The sequence below is a fragment of the Sturnira hondurensis genome, unplaced genomic scaffold (genome assembly GCF_014824575.4).
Source record: "Sturnira hondurensis isolate 20B ecotype Veracruz unplaced genomic scaffold, ASM1482457v3 Scaffold0006464, whole genome shotgun sequence".
Classification (NCBI taxonomy): Eukaryota; Metazoa; Chordata; class Mammalia; order Chiroptera; family Phyllostomidae; genus Sturnira; species Sturnira hondurensis.
In genome coordinates, this window is record NW_028079095.1 from 527621 (window position 1) to 546398 (window position 18778).

An 18778-nucleotide genomic window follows, 5' to 3' on the forward strand; every position below is an offset into this window, starting at 1 on the left:
TAAAAACTTGATAAAATGGAGTGACAACTTCCAAACTCCGTATATGCTGGACCTCTTCTTACTATTTTTAAGGAATAAAAACACATTGTACAATCTATATTTAGTGAGAAAATTGATAAGTACAAATGTTCTAATTTAATTAAGTCAGCAAATATTTAGAATTTTACGTAACTAAATACTTAGGATTAATGCAAAATACTGATTATGCTTAGGATAATCTTCAATTGATACAAAAATATGATAAAAAGCAGAGTGTTTAAAATATACACACATATATAAATATATAATACACATTTATATATAAATATAATTTATATGTTATATAACATATAAATTTATACATTATGTAAATATGTATATAATTATATATATACATATATCTCCAGAGAGAGAAAGGGAGTTCAGGTTCTAAACTTTCTATACTCTTTCACTGATTGCTTCTAGATCAGTATTACAGGTCTATAATAATTGCATTGTTATAACACATTTTGTTATATTTCATAGAGTGAATAGTATCTATTCTACTAACACTCAATTATACTTCTTTTAAAGGAATTTCTTGGCCACTTCAGCATATTTATTATTTTCAGTTCAACTTCAGATCTTTTTGTCAAGACCCATCCTGCCCCCAAACATATTTTGGGGATATTTCACTTCAATTGCTTTAAATTCATCACACAACTTGGGGAGAGTTGACATCTTTACAATACTAAACCTTCACTTCAAGCAGTGCAGTATTTTTTTTAGTTCTTTAAACATAATTTTGTTCTTCATTAAATTTCTATAAATATGCCATTGATAAAGCATACTTCTTGATCAATTGGTAATTGATCTTATTCTTGCTTTTCTTAACTTACTAAATTCATGAAAACTTTTAGAAAACAAGAAAAAAAGTGTCAGTAAAGGTCATACTTTTGGTATTTCAAATGTTAATAGGGGTATATATACTCTTTACCAGTTCATGTAATGTTTGCTCCTGGGCTGGTTTGAGATAAATACTACTTATCATGTTTAGGAGGTATTCTCTTTATTGAGATTATTTTCCCTTTAAATTATGTATGGATACTGAATTACATCAAATATCTTTTGAAACATAATAATAGTATGATAATTATAAAGGTTAGGCTTTATTGTGGGTAGACAATTTTCCCTCCTTTTTCTTCTTTCTGTTTTTTCACTTTCACACTAGCCTATGACCGTGTGGCCTAGGCCTGGTCAATACCAGACATTAGGAGCAAGAGCTGTGAAAACAAGCTCTACAATATTGGGCCTTCACATGGGATTAGCAGGAATATGCACAATAATGAGCAAACAAGGGCAAACTAATGAAAGAGAAATTTTTGTATCTCTAATGTTATTCCAGGCTTTATTAGATTTTTATTCCTTATCCCAATCTTCTCACATTTCCATCTCCAGTTAATAATATGACAAAATAGAGAAAATATGACAAATGTCTATTTATTTGTTCATATTTATTAGTTGTGGCTGACAATATATGTGTTCAAAGGGTATAATGGGGTGAATGGCCAAGGCTGTAGCATTGTCTATGTGGTCATTATTATTAAAAAGTTCAAACAAATCTCTCTTTTTAACTTGTTGATTCTGATGCTTAAATTGGTCAATTGATTGAATGGCTCTCTCTGTCTTTCTGACTCCTTTTTAGTCTACCTGTATTCCTTTGTTCCTTTTTTCACATCTCATTCTCTTAACAATGAGAAGTGGTCACACTTTTACACTAAGAGGATACCAATATTTAAACCCAAATTTTACAAGATCTTCATTTTTTACTTGATTAAGGTGGTCTTTTTTAGGTTTCTCCACTGTAAAGTTTGCACCTTTTTCATTTGTAATTAAGAAGTTTCATGGGAAGATACATTGTACTTATGTAAATATCTTATTTCACCTAATTTTTATTTATTAATTATTTAATGTATCAATGGACTCATAGTTTTTTATTTTATTCCATAAGTTATAATTTATTACTATTATAATTTATTTAAATGCAAAATTACACCCCCTCTCAATTTGATAATGGGAGTTCCAGCACAGTAGGAATTTCCAAACTTATCTTGTATTTTCCTTCCTTTAGTTTTAAATCAGCCATGTCCCTAAGGAGCCCTTTTAGTTGGAAATGGTATTTGCAAATTAAGATCTGAGTACTAGGTAGACTCATTATTGTTGTGTACTGCTACTCCCAATCCTTCTTATTAAACAGCAAGGAAATACTCATAGGTGTGCACGTGCACACACATACACACACACACACACTTTTAATCTAGTATCTGATGATGACAGGAGGACTTTGGTAGGAGATGAGGAAAGAAGGAAACCAACAGTTAAGGTTCTACTTTGGGTATTTCAAATGTTAGTAGGGGTATGTCATAATTATTACCATTACTACCATGTTATAATGAGGAACATAACTTGGAAAAGAGCCAGGTATATATGCAGAGCAACCTTTCTGGGAGGTTTGAGACCTTACCAGGTAAATCTATCTGAAAGCCCCTGGGGGTATCCATGGAACTGGAAAATACAATCAGTGATGTGGAGGGGAGGACCAAGCTAAAAAACAAACACGGAGGAAAAGACCAATGATCAGAGAAAAATGGATAATTTAAAAGGACAAACAACAGGGATTTCCTTGAAAAAAGACTATAAAAATAAGACAAATAATACAGGGAGACAAAAAAAAATTATCTTGTCCCAGAGAAGAACCTGAATACAGATACTGATTATGAGTGAAAGAATAAACACAGACCAACACCTAGAAATCCAAGTAAAAATCTTCATCTAGTGTCATTACTGCTAGCTACATACACATATATTTCTAAATATGCACATAAGTACTTGATATCAATACTAGACACTGGTCCTTAAGCTAGAAGGTGTTTCTGGGGTCCACAATATCCTCTGATGATTTCTGAAGAAGCCACATTTTTCTTTTGACTTTCTGGGGAGGTGCTTCATATCAGCCCTGGTATTCTTTCAAAACTTAATCCCATCTGTAAAATATCTAGAAAAAATTCTTAAAATTTTCCATCATCAGAGAGGCACTTTTCTGTAACTTAAAACAGTCAAGTTTTATGATTATAGTGTTGATGAGTTTACTTTTGAGTGTCCCTCATTTTGAATGTCCCTCATTTTTTAAAATTCTTGTTCAAGTAGTTTTCTGTTTTGTATTCCCAGCCCTGCCCACTGCCGTGCTCCCCACCTCCCTCCCATTTCCGCCCCCCACCTTAGTTATTGTCCATGTGTCCTTTATACTTGTTCATGTGAGTCCTTCCCCTTTTCCCCTGAAATTCTCTCTCCGCTCTAGACCCTGTCAGCACGTTCTGTATTTCAGTGTCTTTGGTCATATTTTGCTTGCTTGTTTGTTTTGTTGTTTTGTTAAAATTCTTATTCAAGTACAGTTTTCTGTTTTATATTCCCCACCCTGCCCCCTCCTGTGCTCCCCACCTCCCTCCCATTCCCCCCTCCGTCTATGGCCATACCACCCTGAACATGCCCGATCTCATCTGAATGCCCCTCATTTTGAATGTCCTTTGGGAAATGATTTATTTTTTAATTGAGAAGGAAAGGGTTAAATTTTCTCTTCACATTATTCAATTTTGGCTGACATCTATTTGATCTTTGTACAATCTTTCCTTTTAACTCCTCTAATATTATGAAGAAAATGTCACAGCCACAACATACAAAAGTAAATTAGTCCTAATTTTGCTTTTCTGGTACTATATTTTTCACAACAGATTAGGATCAGTCATCATCCATTTGTGAAGAACTACTTCATGAGGACAAGTGGGCACTGGTTATTTGGTTTAAGTTTCACCAAGGGTGAGCCCTGGACAATATACTAGGTCTACAAATAAAACCTTCTTGTTTTTCTCTGACCCATTTAGAATGGTATATTTCAAATATCCCCAAGGTGTCAATGGCAGTTTCACTTTACATAGTGTTTCTGTCCTTCTTTTAAAAAACTCTGCAAAGTTTTACTTTGTTTTGTTTTAGTGACAGCATTGTGGTTAATAGAACATTGCTAGGAATTAAAAACAGAAGTTAACTTCAAGACCAAAAGCTGAAATTCTAATAGCAAAAGCTCACCAGAATGCCAGATTTCTTAAAAAGTATAATGAATTCTTGTGAAAATTCAGATTTCAAAAGGTCCAAAAATATCTGTACTGTGAAGATATTATTTTCTATACAAAAAAATTAAACTATAGTTTAAAAGAGGTACATGAAATAAAGTTCTAGAGTTTTCAGCTGTTACTACAAGATTGACTAGCTAAGGTTATATTGTTTAGAAAATTTACTACACCAAGGGTCCAAAACTTAGTTTCGGGGCACATATTCATGCAATTGTACTTATTTGAAATTTTACAAAATATGTAATATTTTGTGCCTCAATTTATTATTTGAGTAGTGAAATTATTTTATCTGTCCTGCTCTCTTCACAGGGTTATTTTGAGAACCAGACATAATAAGGCAAATTAAGGTTTTTTGTTAATTAAAAAAGAAACACTGTATAAATAAGTGGTATTACTTGTTTTTATTATTATACTAGTATCATCCCAGGATTTATGCTGTAGTCTATTGCAAATTTCAGCTTATGGGCCAAAAATTCAATTCTGCAATTTTTGAAATGTTAATTTACCCCTAAAATCTCAAAAATAGAAAGTTATATTTAAAACAAAATGTCTGAGGTTAGTTAAGAAATGATGACATCATAGTTGGTCATGTAACACAAAATTAGATGAATCTAATAACTGAATTGGATTTGGGAAGTGATTGGTCCAGTGGTCTAAACCTTTTAGCTGTGTAAAAATTCATACAAATAAAATTTATTCAGAGGCCCACTACTTGAAAGAAATTGTCAGTGGCTCCAGTGAAGCAATGGACCCAGAATAGCCCTACTTGGTTTCTTCAACGTGTGTGAAAGAGCTCAGTTTGGAAACCACTAATCTTCAGAATGCTTTATTTAGCCAAAGGATTCTTGCTCAGGTATGCCTTGCAGAGAAGTATAATATCAACAATATGTAAAGGAGTCATTGACTTCTGGTCAAGATGGCAGCATAGGTAAACACGACTCACCTCCTTGCATAACTACATCAAAATTACAACTAAACTATGGAATAAACATCACTCAGAACCATCAGAATTCAAGCTGAATGGAAGACTGACAACTGTAGAATTTTAAAAACCACATCCATCCAGACTGGTAGGAGGGGCGGAGACATGGAACAGGCTGGTTCCATGACCACCCAGGGCCACATCCATGTGTGGTGAATAAACTTCAGGAGGGATATCTCAGGAGCAAGGAGTCCCAGCCTCATACCAGGCTCCCCAGTCAAGGGTTCCAGTGCAGGAAGATAATTCCCTGTAACTACTGGCTTCCAAAACTAATGGGGATTGAGTTTGTGGAAGAAACTTTTGGAGTCATAATTAGTTCTTTTTAAAGAATCCACACATGAACTTAGACTCACTCCCTTTAAGCTCCAGCACTGGGGTAGCAACTTGAAAGGCACCAAATGCCTTTCAAGGCAACTGAAAGGGAGGAACTGAAGTGTCTGGCATCAAGGCAAGAGCTTGGGGACAGCTTTCTCTCAGACAGAATGGCAAGCAGAGGCCATTGTCCCTTTTCTGAACCCTCCTCCCAGAGATACACAGAGTTGGCAGGCAGGTACCATATTTGAGATTTCATCAACCTGGATAATACTGTTTGTCTCACTCTGGAGATCCCCTGAGACTCCATCCCACCCAACTCAAAGGCCCACCCAACTCAAAGGCCCACCCAAGGTGTAAAGTGACTTGTCCATATGAACGGTAGATCTTGGCTCATGCTTCACAACTTCCTAAATCCTCTCAAATAAGCAACAGCTGGCCTTAGTGAGCCCTTAGCCCTCATGCCACTTTCTAAGTGACCCCAGACCTGGCACTAGTAGCAGTCAGCCTAGTGTCACAGCTTGTGTTTACATGAAAATCTCCAACAAAGCACAAGTACCAACCATCTTAGATTGCATTATAGCTTAGGCAAGCTGGCCCTGGGAAAAACACATATGGGGGCTGAAATTTCCCTGCATCACCCAGGAGACTCCAGGGCCTGTACACCCACTGGGAAGCCACAGGTTTATGGTCAGTGGTTACAGCTAGTCCTTGCCACTGACTGGCTGGGGTAAATTCCTATTATTGGCCTGACAACAGCAATTAAGGTTCAACTACCAGAGGAGGAGTACTCAGCCCACACAAAGGACACACACTGAGTACCCAGCTTGGGTGATAGGGGAGGCTGTGCCACTGGACCCTATACAACATCTACTACATTAGACCATATAACCAAAACAGGGAGTCATAGGAGCTCTACCTAATACATAGAAACAAACACAGGAAGCCTGCCAAAATGAGGAGACAAAGAAACATGGCCCAAATGAAAGAACAGATCAAAACTCCAGGAAAAATTAAACAAAATAGAGACATGCATTCTGTCAGGTGCAGAGTTCAAAATGCTGGTTATAAAGATGCTCAAGGAACTTAGTGAAGGCTTCAACAGCATGAAAATATCTAGTCAGAAATGAAGGATAGAATAATTCAAATAAAGAAAAAATTACAGGGAAATAACAGTAAAATGGGTGAAGCCAAGACACAAATCAATGATTTGAAACATAGAGAAGCAAAAAACAACTAATCAGAGCAACAAGAAGAATAAATAATCCAAAAATATGAGGGTAGTGTAAGCAGCCTCTGGGACAACTTCAAGAGGTCCAATATTCTCATTGTAGGTGTACCAGAAGGAGAAGAGAAACAGCAAGAAATTTAAAATTTATTTAAAACAATGAAAGAACCTTCTCTAATTGGGTAAAGGAAATAGACATTCAAGTCTAGGAAGCACAGAGAGTCCCAATTTTGATGGATGAAAAGAAGCCCACAGCAAGACACATCATAATTAAAACACCAACAGTTAAAGATAGAGAATCCTAAAAGCAGAAAAATAAAAGTAGTGAGTTACCTACAGGAGAGTTCCCACAAGACTGTCAGCTGATTTCTCAAAAAAAAATATTGCAGGCTAGAAGGATTGGCAAGAAATATTCAAAACCATGAAAAGCAGGGATCTATAACCAAGATTATTCTATACAGTGAAGCTATCATTTAGAATAAAGGGCAGATAAAGAGCTTCCAAGATAAAAAAAAAGAAAAAAACTAAAGGAGTTCATCATCATCAATACATTATTATATGAAATGTTAAAGGGACATATTTAAAAAAAAGATCAGAACTATGAAAATGGCAATAAAATGGCAATAAATGGCAATAAATACATATCTACCAACAAATGAATCTAAAAAAACACACTAAGAAAACATGAAGAGCAGAGAGAGAATCATGGATACAGAGAGCGTTTGGATGTTTACCAGATAGGAGGGCAATGTGGGGGAATGGGTGAAGAGGTGAGAGGATTAAGAAGTACAGATAGGTAGTTGCAGAATTGCCATGGGAATTTAAAGTACAGTATAGAAAATGGAGTAGCTAAAGAACTTATATGCATGACTCATGGACATAAACAATGGTGTGGGGGTTGCCTGAGGGATTGGGGGTCCTAGGTAGAAAGGGGCATGGCCCTACCAACACCTTAATTTTAGGCTTCTGGTCTCCAGAACTGAGAAAATAAATTCCCATTATTTTAAGCCAGTGGGTTTGTGGTAATTTGTTGTGGCAGCCCCAGGAAACTAACAATCTGTATTATTACATTTCTAAACACTAAAAACAATAAAAATAAAAATAAAGGAGTCACTGCTATAGTTGGGTGGATTAGATTCCATTTGACCTGTGCCTCCCAGTTGTTAGTAACAAGGGGAAGAGTTTTGTAGAGCACAATTTGCATACTTTTGATCTAGTTCACTCTTTCACTCAGTTCCAGAATCACTTCTGTTACATGTTTGTCCATCATCTATTGTGTACTGTTTTCTTTCACTTCTTAAAAAGACAGTGTGCTCTAATGTTCAACAACCTCGTTGTTTGAAAATGAATTTCTAGGTGGTGTTGAAGACTCATCCCCTATAGTGGAGATCTCCTGCTTCTAGTTCTTTCATCAGGAGCAACTCAGACACAGTCTCACTCTCTTGTCCATGGCTACTTCCCCTTGACTGTGTGTGGACGGCTGTCATGGACCCTCTGGATTTCCACTAACATGCAAACATATCTAGTTTCCTCATTTTTTCCCAACCTCCTCATTACCCTACCTATCTTCCATAAGATTAACAGTTATTCGTTACTATATTTTTTAAAATTTGGGACTCAGTCTTGAACCTAACACTGCAGATTTGGTTTCCTCAGCACATATTCAATAGAAGGGTTGAAACTCACAAAGTAGACTATATCAATTATTGGGGCAATTCAGTATAGTTTAGTACCAGTTTCTAACTGAAAATGGTTCAATAAATAATACATTAGTCTATGATTTGTTACTAAGTGTGGGAAGCCCAATGTTATTATTCTTAGAGCATGTTACCAGGGGATGATGCTATAATATTTCTTGCCTATTCATTTAAATTTTTCCCTTGGGTTTTGCTTTATCCTTTTGACTGTTTTAATTGCTACTGAACTGCATATTTGCTCCTCTAATAATTACCAAGTTGGCCCTATGACCTTACTAGATGTTGGCATTTTTCATCCTTGGTAATCAGATAGGGGTAACACTTTATAACTAAATTTTTTTACTGGCCAATGGAATTTGCCTGGGTCCAAATACTTGATAATCAAGCTAGCATTACAGAGAAGCCTAGAACATGTGTAAAGACATTTTATCATCTTCAGAGTTATGAGCTTCATCAAAAATAAATAAATAAATAAATTTTAGAATTTTCAATGTAGAATTTTTTGTCTTTCACAATATAACCATTTGATGCCCTGTTAGCATTCAAGATGAAGATATTTTGAACTAATTAAACATTGCAGTTATACTAAAGAGATTAGAAGAGTCTATGAGTATAGTAGTAGCTGATTAGGTTTTTTTTTAAGTTCCACACATATAAAAATATTTACACTGATTTTAAGCACTCTTTCTTGAGTTTTTGTGGAATTTGTGAGCCTTGAGACCCAAAGGAAAGAAAAGAGAAGTAAATGATTTGTCAAAAGATGGCTATCATTCCCCTATACAGTGACAATTGAAGTCTTTTACTGAAAAGCTGTAGCAGCTTGAATAGCAGTTGAGCCATCTCACTTTTGCAATTATTTCTTTTTTGCCCAGATCTCATGATGTGATAATTCTATAACCTCTGAATGGAATTGCTGTCATTATTTGAGGTCATCCTGTAATCTCTCTAAGCCATCAGCAGCACTTCAACTTCCTATCTTTTTATAATTTTAAATCAACAATCATGTGAGTGGCAGTGCTAGATGAGCCAGCCCCGAATAAAATTCAAGAATGGAATGCCTATCTATAAACTTGGCTAATACCAAAGTCTTCTTGTTCATCCAGACATCAATTCCTCCACCTCTCTCCCTTACTGTCAGTTCAGGAACTATCCCATTTAAAGCAGAAGTTGCCTTGCAAGAAAGGAGACAACATTTTATATATAATGAATAGCATAATGTAAACATTTAGAATGAACATGTAGTTTTTAGTATGTCAAGTCTTGAAGTTTTCCCCATAGCATGTCAATAAGTCACAGGAAAAAATCAGTGAAAAACAAATTTGGGGGGTAAAGATATTGAAAACATTTCTAAAGTTATATTGAAACATTTTTATTTTGTCAGCTATCAAGAGATATTGAAACATTATCTGATATTGAAACATTTTATTTGTCAGCTATGTAACAACCAAGCCAAGCTGCACTTGTATGAAATCTTACCATTTCTTATGGTTGTGGCCTAGATCACCCTTTCTACTTTTGTTTTTTATTTTTATTTTTTTTCCAATTTTTTTATTTATTTTTCAAGTACAGTTTTCAGTCTATTATTCCCATCCCATCCCACCCCCCATCCTCCCCCCTCCCTCTCTACTTTTGTTTTTTATAAAATCAATTCTCCAATTTCATCCTCAGACTCCCTTCTTTGGGAGCCAAACCAAGTGATCTTTCTTCTGAGTGAACTACCATACTTTGAAAGGATGGTAGAAAAGATTCCTAAGTAGTAGCTCTCAGGGGGACTCCAAACATGGAGCACTTGAACTGTTGAAGTTGAAAGAAAGTTTGGAGAGGAAGGTACCACCTTGTCTCTATTAAATTTTACCTTTCCCAAACAATCCTAGAAAAGGGCAGCTAACCATTCTCATCCTAGGAGATACTTGAGAACCACATGTCTTTCAGGACTGAGCATGAGCTACTAGGTTAAATAAACATACTGCACTGTCATTGGTTAAATGATAATTGTGTTACAGGGTCTGATTTAAGTTGAATGTGCATTAACTTTTCTAATGCTCACCACAGCTCCATGAAAGGCATGATATTATTACTGAAAGGCAGCATAGTATACCAGATAATATCACAGTTCTGGAACAGGGATGCCACTAGGGGTATTCCTAGGAGTATAAGCTAGGGGTAACACCTCATCTCTTAATGACAGATTCCTCCTTTGTGGAAGCATCAGTTCTCCCTGTTTTTCTTCAGTTTGCAGACAAGGCAACAGAGGTTGAAGACCTTACTTACAATCACATGGTAAATAGGCATCCACAATCTGCATACTTGACCTCACTCTACCCTGCCTCTGGCAATTATGTTTATAAAACATTGTTTACTATTTTTTAGTTTTATTCTTGTGCAATGGCATCTATAACTGTGTTTCTACCATTAGGATATAATCATCAGATAGTTCAAGCAGAAAATAACCATTATCTACACATTTAGTGCAGTTGTTCCCAAAGTTTTCCAGATGTTAGGCTCCCTCCCAGAATCAGTTCCTGACATAGACTCACTGGCTATGAAATATGTGAAAGGCATATTAACCAAACATGGGATGTTGTTTTTGCTAGCCAGTGAATGCAGCATAACAAATTAGCCCCAAACTTAATGCTCTGAAACAATAATAAATATCATTGCCTTGTAAGACATCTGGGCATCAGAAATCTAGGAGGAGTTTATCTGGGTGGTTCTGGCTCAGGATGTTGCACCCAAGATGCTGGCTGAAGGCTTACTCACCCAAAGGTTTGCCTGGGGTTGGAGAATCTATTTCCGACATGGCTGGATAATGTGGATAATGGGAGATGGCCTCAAATCCTTGCAAGTGGACCTGTCTTTAGAGCCATATGAGTATTTTCAAGACATGGTAGATAGCTTCTCCCAAAACAAATGATGAAAGAATGAGAGAGAAAAGAAAACGCTGCCATATTACATACTATTACATTTGTTGTATTTTATTGGTCCCACAGACCGACCCTGATATAATGAAGTAGTGGTGGGGAGAATTACACCAGGTGTTACACAGGAGGTAGGGATTATCAGGGACTATCTTGAGAGTTGGCAGTCTCAGCCACTGCCTTATCCTTAAAGACCAAGTCATTCTATTGCAGGTGATGAGCAATTCGCCTATATAACCATATGTTTTTTTAAAACTTACTATGGCACTGAAGTGTACATATTCTGGGTCAGTTTTATACTCATTACTGAGAATATGTAATTTATACAGGTGTCTTCTCTTCACCCTTTTTCGTAGGTCCTCTCCTGCACAGACCGAAAAGATTGAGAAAGGAAGTAACCTGAACTGAGTCTCAGGTAATATTTTTTAAAAAGGCAGGCAATGAAGATGGAGGATACCATTAGGAACAGAGATTAACATATAGAATTTGAGGGGGGAAAAGAATGTAATGCTTGGTATAGTTCCTTATCACAGAGGACAGGGTGTAAGTTAGAAAATGGGGAGCAAAATTGAAAAAATGTAATTCAGGATCCAATCATGAAGGATTTTATATGTCACACTGTATGATTTGTCTTTGTCAACAATGAGAAGTGGAGGATTTCAAGTCCATTAGTAATATTGCAGAGTTATGTTGTAAGAATACCACTCTAGCCATGGTGGAGGATGGCTTGAGAAATGTAAGACCAGAGCCCCAGACCAGTTAGAAGATCATGAAAACTGTGTAGGCAGATATGAGTCTTCCAGCACAGGCAGAGCTAGCAGTGGTGGAGAGTATGGGGTGGTTTTACAAAATGATTAGGAGGAAGGACCAACAGAATTTGCTAGCTGAGTAGACCAGGATTCTGGAAGAGAGTGTGAGCATAAAGAAAATCTTAAAATTGTGATCTCTTCAGTTAGAAAATTCTTTCTAATGTCTTTCAGTGTTCTTACAAAAATTAGAGAATATGTGGGAAATTCCTAGCACACTGCCTGGCATGTGGAGACACAATAAACTGTAACTATAAGTAAATATAAATAAAGAAATCAGATAGTAAATAAGAATTATTAGAAGGAACATTCCTGTATGTGTGTATGTATATGCATGTATACCAATGAAAAATAGCATACATATTCTGCCTAAAAACTATAGATTTATTTTAGCAATACTAATATTATTTATGACTGTATGAAAGAAATATTTTTCTAGAAAGGCACCATGGTTGACAAAGCCACAAATGCCAAGGTTGAAGTCTAATGGAAACTAGAAAATTAGAATAAAAATAATATAAGTGGCATTTGATTTACAGGATGTCCATAGAGTTTGGGAATATAGATAAATATGCATACTATTGTCAAGGACATTCAATTTGTGAAAAGAACTGTTTTCAGGCTTTCTGGGCCCTTGTATTTGTGTATATGTCTGTATTCTAACATTAATAAAATATAAATATATAAAGCACACACACACACACACACACACACACACATATATATATATATATATATGTATATATATAACAATGAACAAAAACTGTAGAAGGAATTGACTCTTAAAACAAGCAAAATATGCTGGTGTTAAAACATTGCTCCATTAGATCATCTTCAAAATTGCACTCTTCATTTTTCAGAAAACTCTACTGCATTAACATGGAAATTGGTTGGGGAAGACTTTCCTCCATAATTTTTTTTGTTATTTAGACTGTAACTTATTTAACTTTTAGAACTAGCCCCAACTATTTAAAATTTAATGTGTTTTAGACTTGTCTTCTTTCTTATTTCATTTTTTTATTGTCTTGGAAAAATGGGTAGCATATAAGATGAATTCTGTCTCTTTGACATTTTCAAAAATTATCTCCATACTTCAGTGCCCATTTTGCAGCCTTCAATTTCTCGGCAGTGGAGAAGGTGGAGTTTGCTTGCTTTGTTCTTACTGTCCTATGTTTCCCATTTGCTCACATGTCCATTCTAGGGGGTGACTATACTCAGCTGTTCTTTTTGGTTAAAAGTGCTAGACTATATCATGCATAGAGCAGACAAATATAAAATTGTTAGACTACCAACTGCCAAAAAAAGCAATGATGGTAGAGAATTTTTCCTTTTTGCAATTTCTTTTTTAATATTTTATTTATTCATCTTTAGAGGGGGAAGAAAAGGAAAGGAGAGAGGGAGAGAAACATCAATGTATGGTTGCCTCTCATGCATTCCCGATTGATAACTGGCCCACAACCCAGGCATGTGCCCTGACTGGGAATCGAACCACAATCCCTTGGTTCACAGGACCACATTCAATCCACTGAGCCACACCAGCCAAAGTTCCTTATTGCAATTTCAAGAGAAATGCCCCAACCCTTTCCTGCCCATGGTCTTTTTTAAAAAATTTATTTAATTACTGTTCAAGTACAGTTTTCTATCTTTTAATCCCATCCCAGCCCCCCTAGTGCTCCCCAGCTCCCTCCCATTTCCACCCCTCTTAGTTTTTGTCCATATGTCCTTTATACTCATTCCTGTAAATCGTTCCCCCTTTCCTCTGAAATTCCCTCCCCTCTCCCCTCTGGTCCCTGTCAGCTTGTTGTGTACTTCAGTGTGTTTGGTTATATTTTGCTTGCTTGTTTGTTTTGTTGTTTAGCTTCCTGTTAAAGGTGAGATCATATGGTATTTGTCTTTCACCACCTGGCTTATTTCACTCAGCATAATGCTTCCCAGTTCCATCCATGCTGTTGCAAAGGGTAGGAGCTTCTTCTTTCTTTCTGCAGCATAGAATTCCATTGTATAAATGTACCATACTTTTGGATCCATTCATTTACTGATGGGCATCTAGGTTGTTTCCAACTCTTGGCTATCATAAATTGTACTGCTATGACCATTGGGGTGCATAGGTTCTTTAGGATTGGTGTTTCAGGGTTCTTAGGATATAATCCTAGCAGTGGAATTGCTGGGTCAAAAGGCAGGTCCATCTTTAGTTTTCTGAGAAAATTCCATACTGTTTTCCATAGTGCTTGTACCAGTCTGCAATTTCACCAACAGTGCACCAGGGTTCCCTTTTCTCCACAACCTCTCCAACACTTGTTGTTTGTTGCTTTGTTTGTGATGGCCATTCTGACCGGTGTTAAGTGGTATCTCATTGTGGTTTTAATTTGCATCTCTCTGATAGCTAGTGATATTGAGCATCTTTTCATGTGTCTCTGGATCTTGCTCATGGTCTTCATGCCATATAGTGAAAATCTCCAGGACAAATCCTGGCAGATCCTAGCAAATGTCACTACCTCTTCAAAAATGCAGGGTTTCTTGAACTTCTCCTGGGTTTGTAAACCTTGATTTCTTAATATTTTTATTTTGTATCCCCCTTTAAAAACAAGTCATCAAGAATATAAAATGTTCTTGATGGCATGCAAGAATATGCATTATTTTAATAAACTCAATAATTCAGAGAGGCAAACTTTATGTATGTAGTTTCATTTCAGATCTGGGTCCTTTAGGCCTTTCTTTCCTTCTTCCTGCCTCCAGTTTCTCTTCTTTTTACTGACTCATTTACTTCTATGTTCTAAATTAAATTATTTTCTTTCTAACTTCTATTTCCCTCTAAGGAAACATGTCTGTTTTTATTAGTTAGTGGATTTTTACTTCCCTTTCAGGTCTATTAGTAGAAGCTTCTGAACATGTTTGGCAGCATAGGCCTTGTGGTTTTCCTGGAGTAGAAATTTCCCTAACTGCTTCTGTTAGGAGAATGACTTGTTCTCCTGGGACAATTCCAATTTATATGTTTTTCCGAAGTGATTACTAAAAGTGGTCCATTTTAGTCTCAAAAATACTCTGGTTTGGGTAATAAATTATATGATTACTTTATTCACAAGACCATCTTTCTTATCAGCTTTGAAGCCTTAGTAAGGAGGCAGTTGTGGGCATCACTTATTGAGATTTCACTTCCTGTTAAAACAGAACATGGTGTCATATGTCACGCAAAATTCTCATCCATCCACGATTTGAGGTTAATATCATCTCCATTTTTCTATTGAGGAAGCAAATGCTCAGAGAAATAAGCTGCTGAAGGACACCCAGACAGCTAACAGGAGAACTGGTTAACTAGAGGCAAGTTTTTCTTACTTCATACCTTTCACAGGTCTTTGGCTCCACTGTCTTTCTAGTCATCATGGTCCCACAGCTGAATTTGTCCTTGGTCTGTGGTGTCCTACTTTTTTCTTTTGTTACTTCTTACTTCTGTTTTTCCTTTAATTTCTGGGGATAATCTTGGAGGTATGTCATTTCTTCTCTTAATTTCTATGATCTGTGGTATGTAGGATATAGTGATGCATATAGAGTTCTGTCTGCCTGCAAAAAATCTAGAAAATATGCTCAGGGAAATCTTAGTTGGAAACAAGGTTACTGCCCACTCTCCTGCAGCCACATCGCTCTGAAGAACCAAGGAGTATCTATGAAAAGAATTCTGAAATTGAAACCCTCAACAATCTGAATTATAGTAATTTGCAACAGAGAGAGCAAAGGACCTGTAAATAGGTAACACACCATATAGAATAGTGGGAAAGTAACTTAGGTCATTGTTTCTTAACTTCCTCATCTGGTAACCAGGAGTAAAAGGTATAACTCACACGATGTGCCCAACATAGTGTATGAAATATAGGAAGAAAACATGCCTCTGTTTTCATATTCTTTTAGAGGTTTGGGTACATAGAGAGAAATAAATATAAATTGTGAATTTATAAACTAAATTAGAAAAAAATCATTTAAAGCAATAGCATTTGGCCTCATGCAGTAAATATATATGCCAAGATTGGTAAGTATTTGGCCTTTCAAGCCCTAGAAAGATAACGCCCACTCCAGTGTAAAGACAGCTTTCCTATGGGATGCAATAGGGTGGTTTCCTAGGTGTTGCACCCATTAGGTAAGGCCCACAAAGCCTAACTCAGTGAAAGGGTGATATTACATTTTCTATCATAACATCCAATGAACATGCTCTAGGTTGGGCAGGCTTACCTGGTCTGAGCACACTAACTGTGCCTAGCCCTCAGAGGAAACACTCTCCACTCAGCCCGTAGAGCTAATAATGTAGCTAGCCGGCCTAGGTCAGGGCTGGTGAGAAGTCATCTTCTTTTCTTATGGTTGCATAGATGATCAGGAGAAAGTGTGTATTGAGTTGAATCTCTCCACCCAAGAGCAGAAGTGGGCAGTGTAGGTAGTGAAGCAAAAGCAAAGAACAGAGCTTGAATAGAAGTCTGAAGCAGGAGGTTGGCAGCCATAGTCAGACCAAAGGAAAAGTGCAGCCTTCAGTGACCTCTCCAGTTCTATCAGTTCTTTCTATCAGGTGGCCTCTGCAGTGCCTTAAAGGCCCCTGGAAATGGCAAACCACAGGTAAACCTTAGAGATGGAGATATATATCTCATTTGCCAGAATTCCTCCAAAGGCATTATCCTTTTAAAAGAAAATTCTTTAATGAGTGTTTGTGGTAGAATTTAAATTTGAGGCCTGGGCATGTGTTAGAAATACTTTTGTGAGCATTAAATGAGATATGTGTCAAGTGCTTAGAACAGTGCTACGCACCATAGTGAGTGCTGTGTGTTTGCTATTTATTGTTGCTGTTGTCATATCATTGCTACAGACTGGTGTGCCAAGTTACCCTTTGCCACAGACTGGTGTGACAAGTTTTCTAAGTTTCCTCTTTTAACTTCTTTAATGCTAGTATGGAAACACTTTCCCCTCTTCTATTTTTCTTCTTTTTCAGCTTCACTGAGATATAATTGGCATATAACATTGTGTAAGTTTAAGGTGTATAAGCGTGATGACTTCCACAACAAGGTTAGTTAACACATCTATCACCTCACAGTTACCTTTTTTATATGTATGTGGTAAGAACATTCAGGATCTGCTGTCTTAGCAACTTTCAAGTATACAATACAATATTGTTAATTATAATTACCATGCTGTACATTAGATCCCCATGACTAATTCATCTTATAACTGGAAGTTTTTACCCCTTGACAAACATCTCCTCATTTCTCCAACCCCTATCCCCTGATGCTACCATTCTACTCTTTGTTTCTGTGAGTTTGGAGTTTTTAGATACTACATATAGGTGAGGTTTTCTAGTCTTTGTCCTTCTCTGTATGACTTATTTTATTAATTTTCTGTTTTCTTTTTAATTAATTTAAATTATGCAAAGTTTATGAATAATGTCCTTGTAAAATTTTTAAATATTATAAATAAGGCATAAACCCTTACTACCCCAAGTCTAGAATTTCTCCTTTCTTCACAGAAATAACCATAGTATTCAACTTGCATATGTACAACCAGAAAATATACTCATAGAATACTCATATGGATACTCATATGGATGCATTTTATATTCTTATATTTAAATAAATATTGGATTATATGAACATATGAGGTCTATCCAGAAAACACCAACCATTGTTAATATACTGAGAACAATTTGTGTGACATTAGTGTAGACTGGAAGCCAAGGAGAGTGAACTGGAATGCACATGCATGAATAATGACAACTCTACTGTACTAGTCAGTGAACATCATAGATGCCATTGAGTGAGCATGTGTATTGTGTGGCCATCACATTCAGAATGACTGAGCAAGTAGAGCAACAAATCTGCATCAAATTTTGCATTAAGTTTGAATCAGAAAAAACTATTCGAGTGATACAGAAAGCTACAGCTTTGGGCAACTGGTGATTAGCAGCTTCATCATAACAAGGCACCCACTCATGCATTATGTCTTGTACAGAGTTTTTTTGAAAAGCATCAAATCACCCAGGTGACTCAACCCCACCTCAGCCTAGATTTGGCACTCTATGACTTCTGACTTTTCCTAAAATTAAAATCACCCTTGAAAGGGAAGAGATTTCAGACCACCAATGAGATTCAGGAAAATATGATGTAATAGCTGGTAGTGATGAGAGAACTGTATGAGGTACCAAGATGCCTACTTTGAAGGAGACTGAGGTGTGATTATCCCATGTACAGTGTTTCTTGTATCTTGTATTTTCTTCATATTACATGGCTGGACACTTTATGGACAGACCTAATCTCTCTCTCTCTCTCTCTCTCTCTCTCTCACACACACACACACACACACACGCACACTCATAAGAAACATATGATATTGTTATTTGTATATATGTATTTTCTTTTAATTTAATCTTTATTGCATTTCCATTACCTTTTAGTTCCCTTATACTGCCCCCAGCAATCACCACACTGTTGTCCATGTCAATGCATCCTTTTTCTTTTTTTCTCTATCTGTCTACACCCTAATCTTCCCCCAACCACTAACTGTCATTCTGCTCTCTGTCTATGGTTCTGTTCCTGTTTTCATTGTCAGTTCAGTTTGTTCATTAGATTCCACATATATTGAGATCATATGACATTTGTTTTTCACAGATTAGCTTATTTCATGTAGCATAATTGTTCTCCAGGTTCATCCATACTGTCACAAATA